The sequence below is a fragment of the Varroa jacobsoni genome, unplaced genomic scaffold (assembly GCF_002532875.2).
Source record: "Varroa jacobsoni isolate VJ856 unplaced genomic scaffold, vjacob_1.0 scaffold_1461, whole genome shotgun sequence".
NCBI lineage: Eukaryota > Metazoa > Arthropoda > Arachnida > Mesostigmata > Varroidae > Varroa > Varroa jacobsoni.
Window position 1 is genome coordinate 234,036 of NW_019214363.1, and position 12,742 is coordinate 246,777.

At 42.8% G+C, this 12,742-nt stretch overlaps 1 protein-coding gene and 1 long non-coding RNA gene across 2 annotated transcripts in view; one reads left to right on the forward strand and one right to left on the reverse strand.

Moving 5' to 3' along the window:
* The window catches only part of pico (ras-associated and pleckstrin homology domains-containing protein pico), a 178,274-nt gene that overhangs the window by 150,429 nt on the left and 15,103 nt on the right, over positions 1-12,742 (reverse strand). The gene's annotated exons all lie outside the window — the stretch shown is intronic.
* LOC147752144 (uncharacterized) overlaps positions 1-12,742 on the forward strand; it is an 81,126-nt gene that overhangs the window by 65,313 nt on the left and 3,071 nt on the right. The window lies entirely within an intron of this gene.

Consider the following 12,742-nt stretch of genomic DNA (forward strand, 5'->3'; position numbering starts at 1 on the left):
ATTTACACAGGATTGTACGTCCAATACTTTACAAACATTGCAATGCTACAAAGATGTGATAGCTCCTATTGACCGCTCATGAAAGTTCCTCTAGGCTGCTCATTTGCTGAGTCAACGTGAGCTCCTATGACTTGGAGCTGGCCCCATCCAACCAACTCTCGTTTTACTAAATCTAGCTTAGATACGGGCTGCTAGCATATATTTTCCATTTGTTGATCTGCTGTATAGTGACCGATACCAGCGATAATATGGCAGCTCGGCGTCATCATCCAATTTCCAGTGCCCCCAGTACTTCCTTTTCTCTTCCACTCCAACAAACCGTGCCAGTACGATCATGTTTCATCCCTCGTGAGGAAACCGCTCGTATAGGAGAGCCGTATGGGAGTATTCCTTGACTCGAATCAGACGAAACCGTATTTAGCAACCATCAGACACTCGAACAGCGGCCACAAATGCGACGTAGCCAATCCGGACACTAGGGTTGTAGGAGGTGGCAGCCGGGCCTTGCTTTCACTTCGTTTCTCATCCCAAAGTCCTGAAATTAGCTTCGTCTCTCCGAAGTGGCCAAACGAAGTATATGTAGCAGCAACGCTGACCATTGGACGCGGGTAGAGTAGTTCGGAAAGAAGGAAAAGCAGTCATACAACAAGCAAAGGCCTATTGCCTACATCATTTCTTCGTCAGAAAAGGTAGCAATGCACACACACTCGTAGCATATTCACAGTTGTACTTATCATGCTAGACAAACTGTATATGAAAACCGAACGAAATATTCGTGCCGTATTTTTTTTCCATTGGTTATCTCAGTTTATCTCTACGGCGCCCGTAAACGTCGTCTATTGTAATCAATTTTTTTGCAACTTAACAATGGTTATCCATAGGCAGTTTCGTATTGTATTATTCATTTGCGTTTAGCGGCGTGATTCTTTTGGTGGCTGACAACAAGGGGGTATGCTGGAGGCAGCGAAAAGTGCGGTCAAAGCTCTGAGGTGAGCCATAGTTGCAAATATGGCTGATAAAACATTTCGCTGGCTGTTGCTGCTGCTGTTGTTGTACTCGTTTCTGTTATTATTGTTGTTGTCGCTGCTGTTCCCGTCATTCTCAATAGTGGGCACTGTCATACAAATTTCCATTTAAAAAAGCAAAGCACAGTTTAATGCTTATCTCTTTCTAAAGGGCGTATCTAAGTTGTTGCCAGAGAGACCTTAGTCTAATTCTTTATCAAGATTAATCTTCTCCTCCGCGACAGAACCAGGCTCACAGCCGTTAGTTATTCGGATCCTCTAAGCAACTGGAATCTCGACCTGAGAAGTTGAAACCAGTATCAGGATGCCGAAAACGGTTAACGGAACTTGCTGCACACAACGTTGTCCGGTACTCCGGGTAAAAAGAAGCGGCAGTGGCGCTGGCGGCATATGCTTCTCCCGATCCTCTGAGGACTACATGTCGATCAGTCGGGGACAGAAGCAACCAAATAGGACAAAAGCTATATACAGCGACAGCGAAAGTTCTGGCAGTACTAATTGTTATATGTCCTTATCCTGCTTGTTTTGCTCTTCTCAGACCCAATTAGGGTATTACACTCTTGTGTAGGTTGAGGAACGCGGACGCCTTGGCGCGCGCTGATGGCGCGAAAAAGAAAGCTCTCAGACGCGGTCAGTCGCTCAGTCCTCGGGGGCATATAATACACGACCGGAATGCCATTAAAGGGAACCCAGCAAGCCTTAGCCGCCGTAAACTGTCGCCCGCTCCTCTGCACAAATGCGGGCATTGAGCGATGCGCTTGTGATACTAACGGGATCCCCACATCGACCTCGGCAGCAACGGCAGCGGTCCAATGGCTTTTCCACTTACCGATGAACGCTTCTAGTAGTAGCTTGATTTCAAGCTCCCATTTTGTCTCCTATACATGGCCGGCCGCGTTTCTCTCATAGCCCTTATGCTGATTTCATCTGGAGTGAAGAGATACTCGGCTCCTTCTCAAGCGCTATCAACTTGACATCTATTGTACGAGAATGAGGACTGCCAAAGGCCGAGAACAGATGCTCCGCGTTACTGCAATAAGATCTTGCCCCTTTCAATCACACAAACCGACTTTGCCGAAGAACCTCTCTGCTGTTAAGTGCCACTATAATTGCTAAGCAGGCCACGATTTCTATAGCCGAACCTTTTTCAAACTGCTTTCGACCATCGATTTCGTCAGCTTTTCATGCCGGCGGTGGTGATGATGACGATTACATCTGTGTGCGATGAAACTGGTGCACTCTTCGCCCACTTTGAGTATATAGAAGTCAAAAGCAAACATAGTCGAAAACAAAACTTTTTCATATATATATATATATTGTATATACAATACGTTGCGAACAGTATGATGAAATTTGTTATGTATATATAGCTGGCAAGTATAATGGCAACATGTGGTGAGACGTGTCAAAACTTTAATCAAAAACAGTCAATTCAACGGATTTTGCCAATACAAAAACGTACAACGCCGGCCAATTCGGTGTTCGTGAACTCGATTGTCATACTTTTCGTAGGTAATTTGTGAGGCGTACTTTAATAAGAATAACATTCATATCTATCTTAAGAGAAGCTAAGCCTGCGGCTAGCCGACACCCTTAGCTTAAACAATTTGGCTGTATAAAATCCCATGTACCTTGACTTCGTTTGCCCGCCTGCCGTTAGTGGTACTGCGCTTCAGCTTACGGATTCTTTTTATTGTCCAACACTGGCGTCGCCCTGCGTCGTGTGTCGCTCACTTGATGATTGAATAAACTTTTGACAGGAACTTTACTACCAACTTGCGACTAAACTAGTGGTGAATAAATCGATTGTTTGGTAATCGCTTTGGCTGTTGCGGACACTATATGCGACCTGTCTCGTCGACGGTTGTCTAACCGTAGTAGGTCATCGAATGTGCCGGTCACCGTAACATAACCTATTGGGAAGAGAGAAACCACCGTACAATACAAATCTCACCTTACTGATAATTCCTCAGAATACCTCAAAATTCGTTACTGAGGTACAAGGCAGGTACAGCAAACACCGTTTTCTCGGCAACGACCGGGAGGATCTCTTGGTTACTTAAATTTATTTCTGGATGGCCCACTCTTTTTCTGTTGTCGCAACAACTTTAATAATAATAATAATAATAAGACAGTGTCGTATAAATCACGTCGGCTAAGTTAATATGGACTGACCCTCCAGGGTTGAGCTTCGATAATGTCCACCAGGACGATGACACCTGGGCACTGCGATTGTATGTAAACATTTTTACGAGAGCGTCGCGAAATATCTTGCTGCTATAGCTTCACAAGTGTGCCAGAGGGACGTTGCCCGCTGCTGACATTGTGGCCACAACGAGGTCAGGGTGATACCGAGCACGAAGGCTGTTTACGGTGTATTTAAACAGAACAAGATCATAATAGCCGGAGACACTGATGAGAGTGAGGTTTACGTAACAATCGAGCGCTTCTAGGTGCTCGCCTTTTCCATAGTACCTGATTAAAGTGGAAGCATTAGCTTCGCTTCCACGACGACAACACAGAAAGGCTGGACATTCGTATATAGGCTATGCCCTATATAGGTCAACTTTTTTTTTTTAACTAATTATGATGATAACGAGGATCACGTACGACGTAACAACGATGAGTTCGAGACTAAGGCAAATATTAAACTAACTCTTTCAGGCTGGTGCATCTTCTACATTTGTGAATTAAGATGACTAGTTATTGCTACAGGGTACCATTATCGATCGAATAGTTGAAAACTGTTCGTACATGTCTAATTGTTAGTTGTGCGCAGTGTAAAGCGCGCTTTGTAACAAACAGCTGACAAACTTCGGACGGCCGCTTTCGGTAAAAACACAATGTGTTCACGCCCGGTTTCGAACCTAGGCCGCCTCACTTGTTCTGAGTTTAGTATGCGACGAAGTTTACGGTACGCCGTCGACGAGCCTGTTTGAACTAACTACTACCGCGAGTCGCGCACCATTGCTCTACTCCCACCGCAATTGCCAGCAACGGTGACCAGCTATAAATCGCCTTTATAAATATATCTTACCATGTTACCACAATTAGACAAACCGATTTGTTGACACTGACCAACGCGCTACAACGTCCCTTCGCAAAGCAAGACAAAACAGAAGCTACCGTGTGAGTCGCCCGCTTCCTAGATTTTACTCTACGTAATTCTTCACTCGACTGCTTGGAACGTGCTCGCTTACGTTTTACGCACCGCTTTTCTTGTACAGAAACTCGTGTATTGGGGTCAGCAACGTCGATTTGGCTGCCGCTGCGATAGGCAGGTGCATGGCTGAAGCGAATTATTTTGACACTAGCAGCGATGCTAATAATGGCAGCAGCGACGACGTAGTTGCTCAACCTTGGCACCGTAGTCTTCGCTAAATGATGATCTTCACATCGGCGGTAATAACAACAGTAAACACCCAGCAGCATTGAAAACAGTTGACCGTAGCTGGTAAGCACTAACAGCGTACTCTGGACGGGAATACCTTATTTGCGTATCTCTCGAACAACGACAACTGTCCTGTTGTGACAAGCTAGTTGGTAAGATATCCAGATAGTTGTTTCTTTTTTTGTAGAAACGAAACCCATTCGACATGAGGCACGACGTACGCGTGCCACTCGAGCCATCGGTAGGGGAAGCGATTCGTCGGCAACGGGCAAAATAGCGGAAATAGATACTACTTTCTGGCCTCGTTGCGCGGGCACCAAGTTCGACATTCCATAAGAATCTGTACTGTGAAACGGCAGTACAGAACGAGGCCTATCAGATACAACGCATAAAATACTTGCTTATCTGTATTTGATTGTAGCGTTATGTAAGTATGCATTTCATCGATTAAGCTACTGTTTCACTAATCAAATTTAGCTGATCGCTGCGGTGGTAATAAAATAAATGTCAGCGTACCTTAGGCGGAAGCGAGGCGTCACAGTAAACGTTCAACACGGTTAACGTGGAGTGATAAAAAAAAATAAAGCTTCATCATAAAGCTTATCTATGGATCATATCAATTTGTATATGTCGAGTCTTCGTCAAGTATCGCCATTAGCTATTCCATCAGACGACTAATTCCCAGCTGAAACGAACCGTGTGTCTATGCCCAGGTTCGAACCTGAATCATCCCTAACATTAGCAAACACCGTACTGATCAAAGGCGTGTCAGTGTATGCTTGTTATTATAATTGTTATTAAAAGCCTTTTTTTACTATTCCAGGGAGCGTCGTAGGTCCAAAACATAATATTACACACATATAAATTGCAAAGTTGCCATTTTCAATGAACGTGATTATGTTCATTAAAAACTCCTTCACAGCGGCCGTGAAGATCATGTCGGCACAGATTAAGATCGTAACTGGAAAGGTTTACGTCTAGTTTTCTATATATAGTCATGTATATCTATATATTTCGCTATGCGGAACGGCATTAAACTTGCAAAACGCTTGGCTTAATTCCGTCATACTACACAAAGCTTATATTATTCCATCGATAGTGGGCCGTACATACCTGATTATATCATCATGTTTTCTTAGGAACCACATTTTGACTACTATGGATTAGACCAGATAATGAGATATTGCCTGAGCTAAATGTCAGCTTCAGTCATTTATCGTATCTTAATAAGCGTACACGAAGTATATCAAACGTTGCACTGCGCCATAGTGTCTCGCCACCGCAGCTCATCCAGCAACGCAACACTGTTCGATTGTTATGTGAATTTAGTTTATTAGGATCTTTTGGTCAATGGATGAGAGCCGCAAGTACGTTCCGAACCGGAGGCGGAAAAATCGTCCGCTCACACCAGCCGTCGTTAGCTGGGCCTTTCGGTGCTTATCGGGGGACCGATAAGGAACAACGAAGGGCCGGAACGGTCTTTAAAAATACTTTCAGTAAGAAGGTGAGCGAAAATAAACGTTGCTACACAGGGCATTCTTTAAGGCTGTGACGAGAGATGGCTTTTGGCAGCGGGGTAGCTGCCTGAACATTTTCTTTCTCCAATATCATTCTCAGCCATTGAGAGTTTAATGGGCTGCTAAACTACACCCCCTCACTTCTGCCAATCGGGTACCGTTGATGGACGGCCGATTCGTAATCGAGGAACGAAGAACACCATCTGGCCTCGCAGATTCAGTCTTATCAACGCCTAATGTGGCGCGTCATACGACTGTTTTAACGCTCATAAAGGATAGTGAAGGATAGGAACCGATAGTCATAGTAGGGACATTGCGGTACACACTAACTCTACTTTGCTATATCTGAGTTTCGCTTTAATGGTCTAGCTTAAAATACATGGGCTTGGGTAAGAGCTTAATCCTGTATGTCTCTAAGCTGGAACATAGGGTCGCATCTCTTATATATTTCTTATATATTTCTAAATACAGTGGATATCATTTTCTAACCACAGCTTTCAGATCAAACCCTAAATTGCAGAGTTCCTTGGGTCAAGTCAAGGAAGAGACGAATCGGCAAAACGGTCATGTTGTTTTTCTTCTAGAACTTGTTTCATTGGAACATTTGACTTTGTTGTAGTTAATTTCCGCGGGCTCAGTCCGTACTACCAGTAAACATTATTAGCAGCTTTCTTACACCTTCAAAGATATGGTCCCCACATTACATTAAAGATCATGTCGGTCTCGAAGTGTGTAGATAACACCATTTCCTCATCTTCACATAGAAAAGAGTCCGTACTGATTTAATGTGCTATTTTCATTTCTTATTTTTGTCAGCTCTATATGCCATGCCTCCAAAAACATAACTAACCCAAGCAGCTGAGTCTTATAAGGCCCATATCAGCACCAGATAAGAGACCTCTGCTGAATCACTGGGCAGTTGCTTTTAGCACTAATACTTTAATGCATACTATCAATATTTCAACGTTCCGTTATCTCAGTGCTATTTCGAGCTAGCAGCGCAATGTACGGAATAGGGCAACATGAAGCTAGCAATATGAAAAAAGCCTATCGACAGTCTCTACTTTTGTTTTTCAATTTTATTTCCGCTTATTTTTACTAGATTTTACTGTTGTACACATGTAGAATAAAATTTCCTAAGTTGTCAAGTGACCATTTTTATAAAGTCCACTGACTTTTGCCTTGCTCTGTATACGGTACAGGCTGTAAGTCGACCTACTATGAATACGCCGAATCTGAACTAGGGATTGAACACCTTGTTCCCTGTTGAAAACCACTTCAACATCGGGGTTCATATTTGCTGCTGATAAACAATAATCCTGATGACAATACTCAATACAAGTTGGTCCGCCGTGATATCAATAGCAGAGTGATCAGTTATGAAATAGCAATACTACTAATCCCTAAATCAAGTACTCAGTGTCTATATACTGTCTATTTTGCTTGTTTTTTGCACCGATGTTCCTAAAGCTCAGTAAATCAACGCCACAACTGTCCCAGTAAGATCATGTATAAGTGCTTCCGACTGCAGCCGACGAAAAGAATAAGCCCGACCGGCTGTATTCTAACTGAGAATAGTGTGTGCGGGTATACGTCTTTATAGGTCGGGTTCAGATGTAATTGATCCTTGAACAATGATTAGCAGTCCACGACTCAGTGAGGGAGGACGTCACTCGCACGCGGCGGTGGATACCGTGTGCCATGAAGAGGCCTCCCGCGGTAGTTAACGACGATTCGACTACTTAGTAGGTCGGCCATTTTGGCAATTTTAGATATTTCAGTGCCTAAAGAGCGAGTTCTGCATCATCAACAACGTAGTGCTGACGATAAACGCAAGATGAAACGATAATCTCTAGCCAATAACAAATGAGAACGCGTGTGTTTGATTAGTGTTATCGTTAGCTAGCTACGATAATGTACAATAGAGTTCATTCTGTTTGTAGGCAGTCGAATGTCGTGTGATAAATTATTGTTTGCTAGAGTAATAATAACAATGATAGAAAAGACCCGTATCAGGTAATTTAGTTCATAGGAGTCATTAACCTGTACTTGTAGCTGTCTGCGTGAGCATTTAAGACCATTGAAGTTAACCCAATGTAAGTGAATGAAGTTTTCTTTCTTTAACAGTCCTGAAATTCAACCATCACTTAGATGCTGTGTCCATCTCGTCTTGCAACTAGGTTTTCCATCAACAACCGCCCGCTAAATTGAGGTCGGTAACACTGCGCACAATCCTCATATTTTTTTAGTTCCAAGCTTGATATCATATTTTCAATGGATCTTTGCCCTAATGATCTTCTGCCATAACACATTTACAGTATACGATGCACGTATATGCTGTACCGTATGCACGAATGCGTTTAAATACGGTTGCTTACCATTACACACCGGCGACAATTTCGACCAGCGGAGGTGATATGAACTCGATTGAATTACACTTAGCATAGCTCAACGCTAGCATCCCTTCTCTGGAGGCCCCTCTCTCTTTGGGTTTAGGCCCATTTCGATACCCTCACTGCTAGTGCGGCCGTCCCAGCTCCAAGCCATTCGCAACGATCCACAAACCTAGGCCGCTACAGACTAGAGACACCACCCATTACTACCCCCCCCCCCCCGCTCTCCAGCTCCGTAGGATGCTTCTTTATAGGATTCCCTGGTATTATCTTGGCGAATATGGAACAGTTAACGATGCGAGTAACTTGGATGCCTTGAGCCTATTAGGCGGCGAAAGGCAAGCAGAGTATCAGCGACTGGAAGGACTTCCGATCTGCTGGATTAATATTAGGAGTACCACTAGTACTTCAACAGCCAACACTTGCTGTATGTTGTTATGCACAGCAAACAACTCAATATGCCGTCCTCCTTACAGAAATGTACATCATGCCTATTAATCCTACTCTAGCTGGGCGACTGTTAGAGGATATGAGCTCAGTGGAGCCGCATGCAGACAACCCTAGTACAAACTGGACGATTGCTAAAAGGCTTTCTTCAATTGCCTCCTGTTCCCCAGATCAGCATCTCCTATTGAGGATTCCTTCCCTTCAGGAGGCATTGTGAGTTGAGCAAACATGCCGCTAAAAGTAGGTATGTACTGATATTCTAGCATTGAGTTATTCGGTCAGAAAACGCGAACTGCGCTGGCTTTCGTAACAGCTGAGAACAAAAATACGGTCACACAACATTAAAGTAAATATATATATATTTACCCTAATGTGTATATAGCGTATTTTCTTCACGGTAGCGTATCACTGCGTGTACTGGTGTTGTAGGTACGCTTCTTAAACACAGACGCTTTAACGAAATCGTTGTTCTGTACTAAAAATAAGCACCAATTGAATATCTGTAACAGCAACGTGATCATTCATCTAATTTGGAAACAGCCCAATAGGTACACTACCGTTATAATTATTGATGGTAGAAGAAGCGCCAAAAAAATCTATTTATCAACACACAGATACGCTTATTTTTCGATAGCTATAAAGATCACATCGATAATTTCGACTAAAGCTATGACTTGGTACCGAATATAGCGCCGGCGAGATAGGCGTTAGATAAAACGCATGGAATATATGGACTGAACAATCAATATTCGGAGTGGCGTCTCTTAAAATCAGCGGCGTTATAATTCGATAGGCTCCAAGCGTCTCTTGCTTTTTAAAACTTTCGAAGAGTTCTAGGGTATAGGGCCGACGATTCGGATGGCTGCCTGTATGTATATATATATATATATACGCAGCAAACGAAACGGGTGTCGATAGCGATATGTAAAATATGAATTGCGATATCATATATATATATATATATATATATATATATATATATATAGAAAGCCTTCTGTGGAAGCGGCAGCGAATAGCTGTTCTGGGAGCCAACTAATACCTTACTGGACTCTCGAAGCGAGATCGTTTGAAATGACTCTGCCAGAACGGATAACGGCTATATTCTTTTGATCCCTGCCTTCAAAAAACTTCTAATGATGATCAATTGCCACGAGGCTGCAACAAATCATTTCGTCACTAACTTAGCTTTTCCTGTCGGCATAGAGCGAGCAATCTATGGGAGTAATGTTTAATATTTTAGCGCTGACCCAGATCTACGCACCACCGGTTGCGTCACGACTGGACGTTCTAGCTAACTAGTTATCTTATAACTTACTTATTGAGAGTACGTTACACTTGAAATGGGAGCTTCCGCAAAAACAACGTTGAAAACAGAACAAAAGCTTGATGATTACCTGCGCCGGCGGCCAGGACAGCTGGTGCCTCCATAAATATTTTGCCGCTATTAGTGTTCCTATATTGTACTTTAGTTTTACAGTGTGTTAGCCACATTTTGGCGATCATTACGCCATGTGATTAATTATCACTTCTCAACAACAACTCGATGAGGTGCCAAGTTTCTCAGACCTAAACTTTTACAGAATTTATAGCCTTATTTTCATTGGAGTTGCCTGTGCGCTCGTTAATGTGTGCGTTAATAAGCCCGGCAAAAGACAGTGCCAACGATTCTATCAATTGATCCACGCTGATTTCTTCTAACTACGAAAAATCAAGCTACCACTTACCAGCTAGCTTCAATGTATCTTCTATGGCGTGAATCAGACTCAAAACATTTATTTATTATACCTTCAGAAGTAGCTACCTTCTATTGGTCAAACGAATATGGGCGGATCAGAAGCCATCGTTATTTCAACCTGTACCTGATCAACAGAAATTGTTGAATATTAGCGCAGATATAATGTAGGCAAACTCCACACGTATGGATTACAAGCACATGCCCGAAATACATACATATAGGTCAGATATATGAAAAGAGGCAAGGGACGTTCTGGTCTACCATTCGCAGAGTTTTTTTATCCGTAATGATTAGACATTAATTGGCAATCGGCTGAGCTTTCTGCAATTATGACAGCCGTTCCAGTTGAATTTTTCTACGCGGGGATTATTTGCAGCCTGCATGAAATCGGTGCAAATGATGATTGTCTGCTATGAAAGTATTCTATTCCAGCATTCTAGTAGGTCACAAGTGAACGTGTTTGGCTACACAAAAGACAATTACGCTCCATTGTCTATCGAGTAAGCTGAAAATGGCCGACAAGCACAATTTAGACAAAAATATATCGAATAAACAACGTGATGGTTGTGACCTGATGCCATTAATGCGTTAACAGTATAGCCATTGCAGATAGGTCGATTGGAACACGAAAGGCTGGCGACAAACAGTCAAAGGTTTTCATGATTCCAGATGTTAGAAGCTAAGTCCAATTAAGCCTTTTGTGTTGAGTAGGTAAAGGGGAATTTATGTCCATTTCTCCTAGGTATGACACGATCAAATAAACCGGTGAGACTCTTTCCCGCGCAGCAGGTTTACTTGGCACCCATATCGTACCGCCTTATATAGGAAGGCCTAAATATTATGAATGGCTGTTTCATATATGTGATATTTTCGACAGTTATCGGGACTTCCAGGTCCGGCCTGATTCGCGCTAGACAACAGATGGATGACATCTTCTTGTACTCAACTTTTTTTGCGACTTCTTACCGACACGTTCAATGGGAGAGAGAAACATATGGTAAACCAATGAAGTCATACAAGTAAATCTCTCGCATGCGAACAGATAACAGGATGTCTTAATTAGAAGTCATATTTACTTTCGAAATTAAACTGTTTCCATGTTTTGTCATTATCTATAGAACTACGCAATGAAAACGAACCATGCCTTTCTTTTCGGCCGACACCTATTATTGTGGAGGCGCGAATCGCAAAATAAAGGCACCTGAGAACCTCTTTGCAACTTCGATCATCGATCCTATTTCAGCTTTGTCTCGTGTTAACGCCCGCCGTACGTGTCGTATTTTTCGACACTGACTATGAACCCGTTTTCGTCGTATAGATTCGATGATTTCTGAAGAAAACGCAAAATCATACGTAGGTTGTTTGCGTTTCCGATTTTTAAAAGGCCCCGTTACGCTCTACGTAGCTAGCAAGCACATGTCTAGCGGTAGTAACGGTCGAAAATTAAAGTCTTCGAAGAATACAGCGGAAGTAAAAATTGCTGGGATCTACTTTGTTTTGTTATCGCGGCACGATATGTAACTCGGTCAGTATTGGCCGATCAGTGTGTTTCACGACGCCTTTTACTGAACGTTACGCCACATTGTATTGATCAATCTTTAAATCACAAGGACAGTAATAACTTGTTTAGTGCGCAACGCTTTCGTTAACTTAGTCCTTCGATGAATAGGCCCATTAGCCGGTTTTACAACTCCATCGAATGGCAGATAAGAAGTGAAGACTAAACTGTTTTCTTATTTGCCGCTTTCTATCCGAAAGGAGTGTTTGGCTTTTTCTATTAGACGAACCAATAAAAACTCACTCTTGGTGATGTCGTATGAATGGTCTCATGAAATTACGCTTTTTTCCCTACTGTGTACGCTATTGATCTATTGTATTTGTTGTCATGTTCAAAGTTTATGTTTCTAGTTCGATACTTCGTGTTCGTCTCTGGCTTGCACGGCTTACTTTTCCGTTAGGGATCAGCGAAACTATTGGTTAAGTCTGCGTATTCTCCCCGCACCAAAGCAATAACGAGATGCCTTGCATGCAAAGGCACAAGCTGTCTCAAAAGTGCCGATAACAGTTAAGTCACTGTCTATAGTATCCGCTTAAGGGGTCTCTGGGGATTGACGACATGTAAACAGAGCCATACAAACAGTGACCAAAAAAAAACAAATGACGTACTAATCAACCCACTGCCAAACGCCAGACAGCCGCAGTAATCAGTGATAATAGAGAAACCCCAGCGGAAA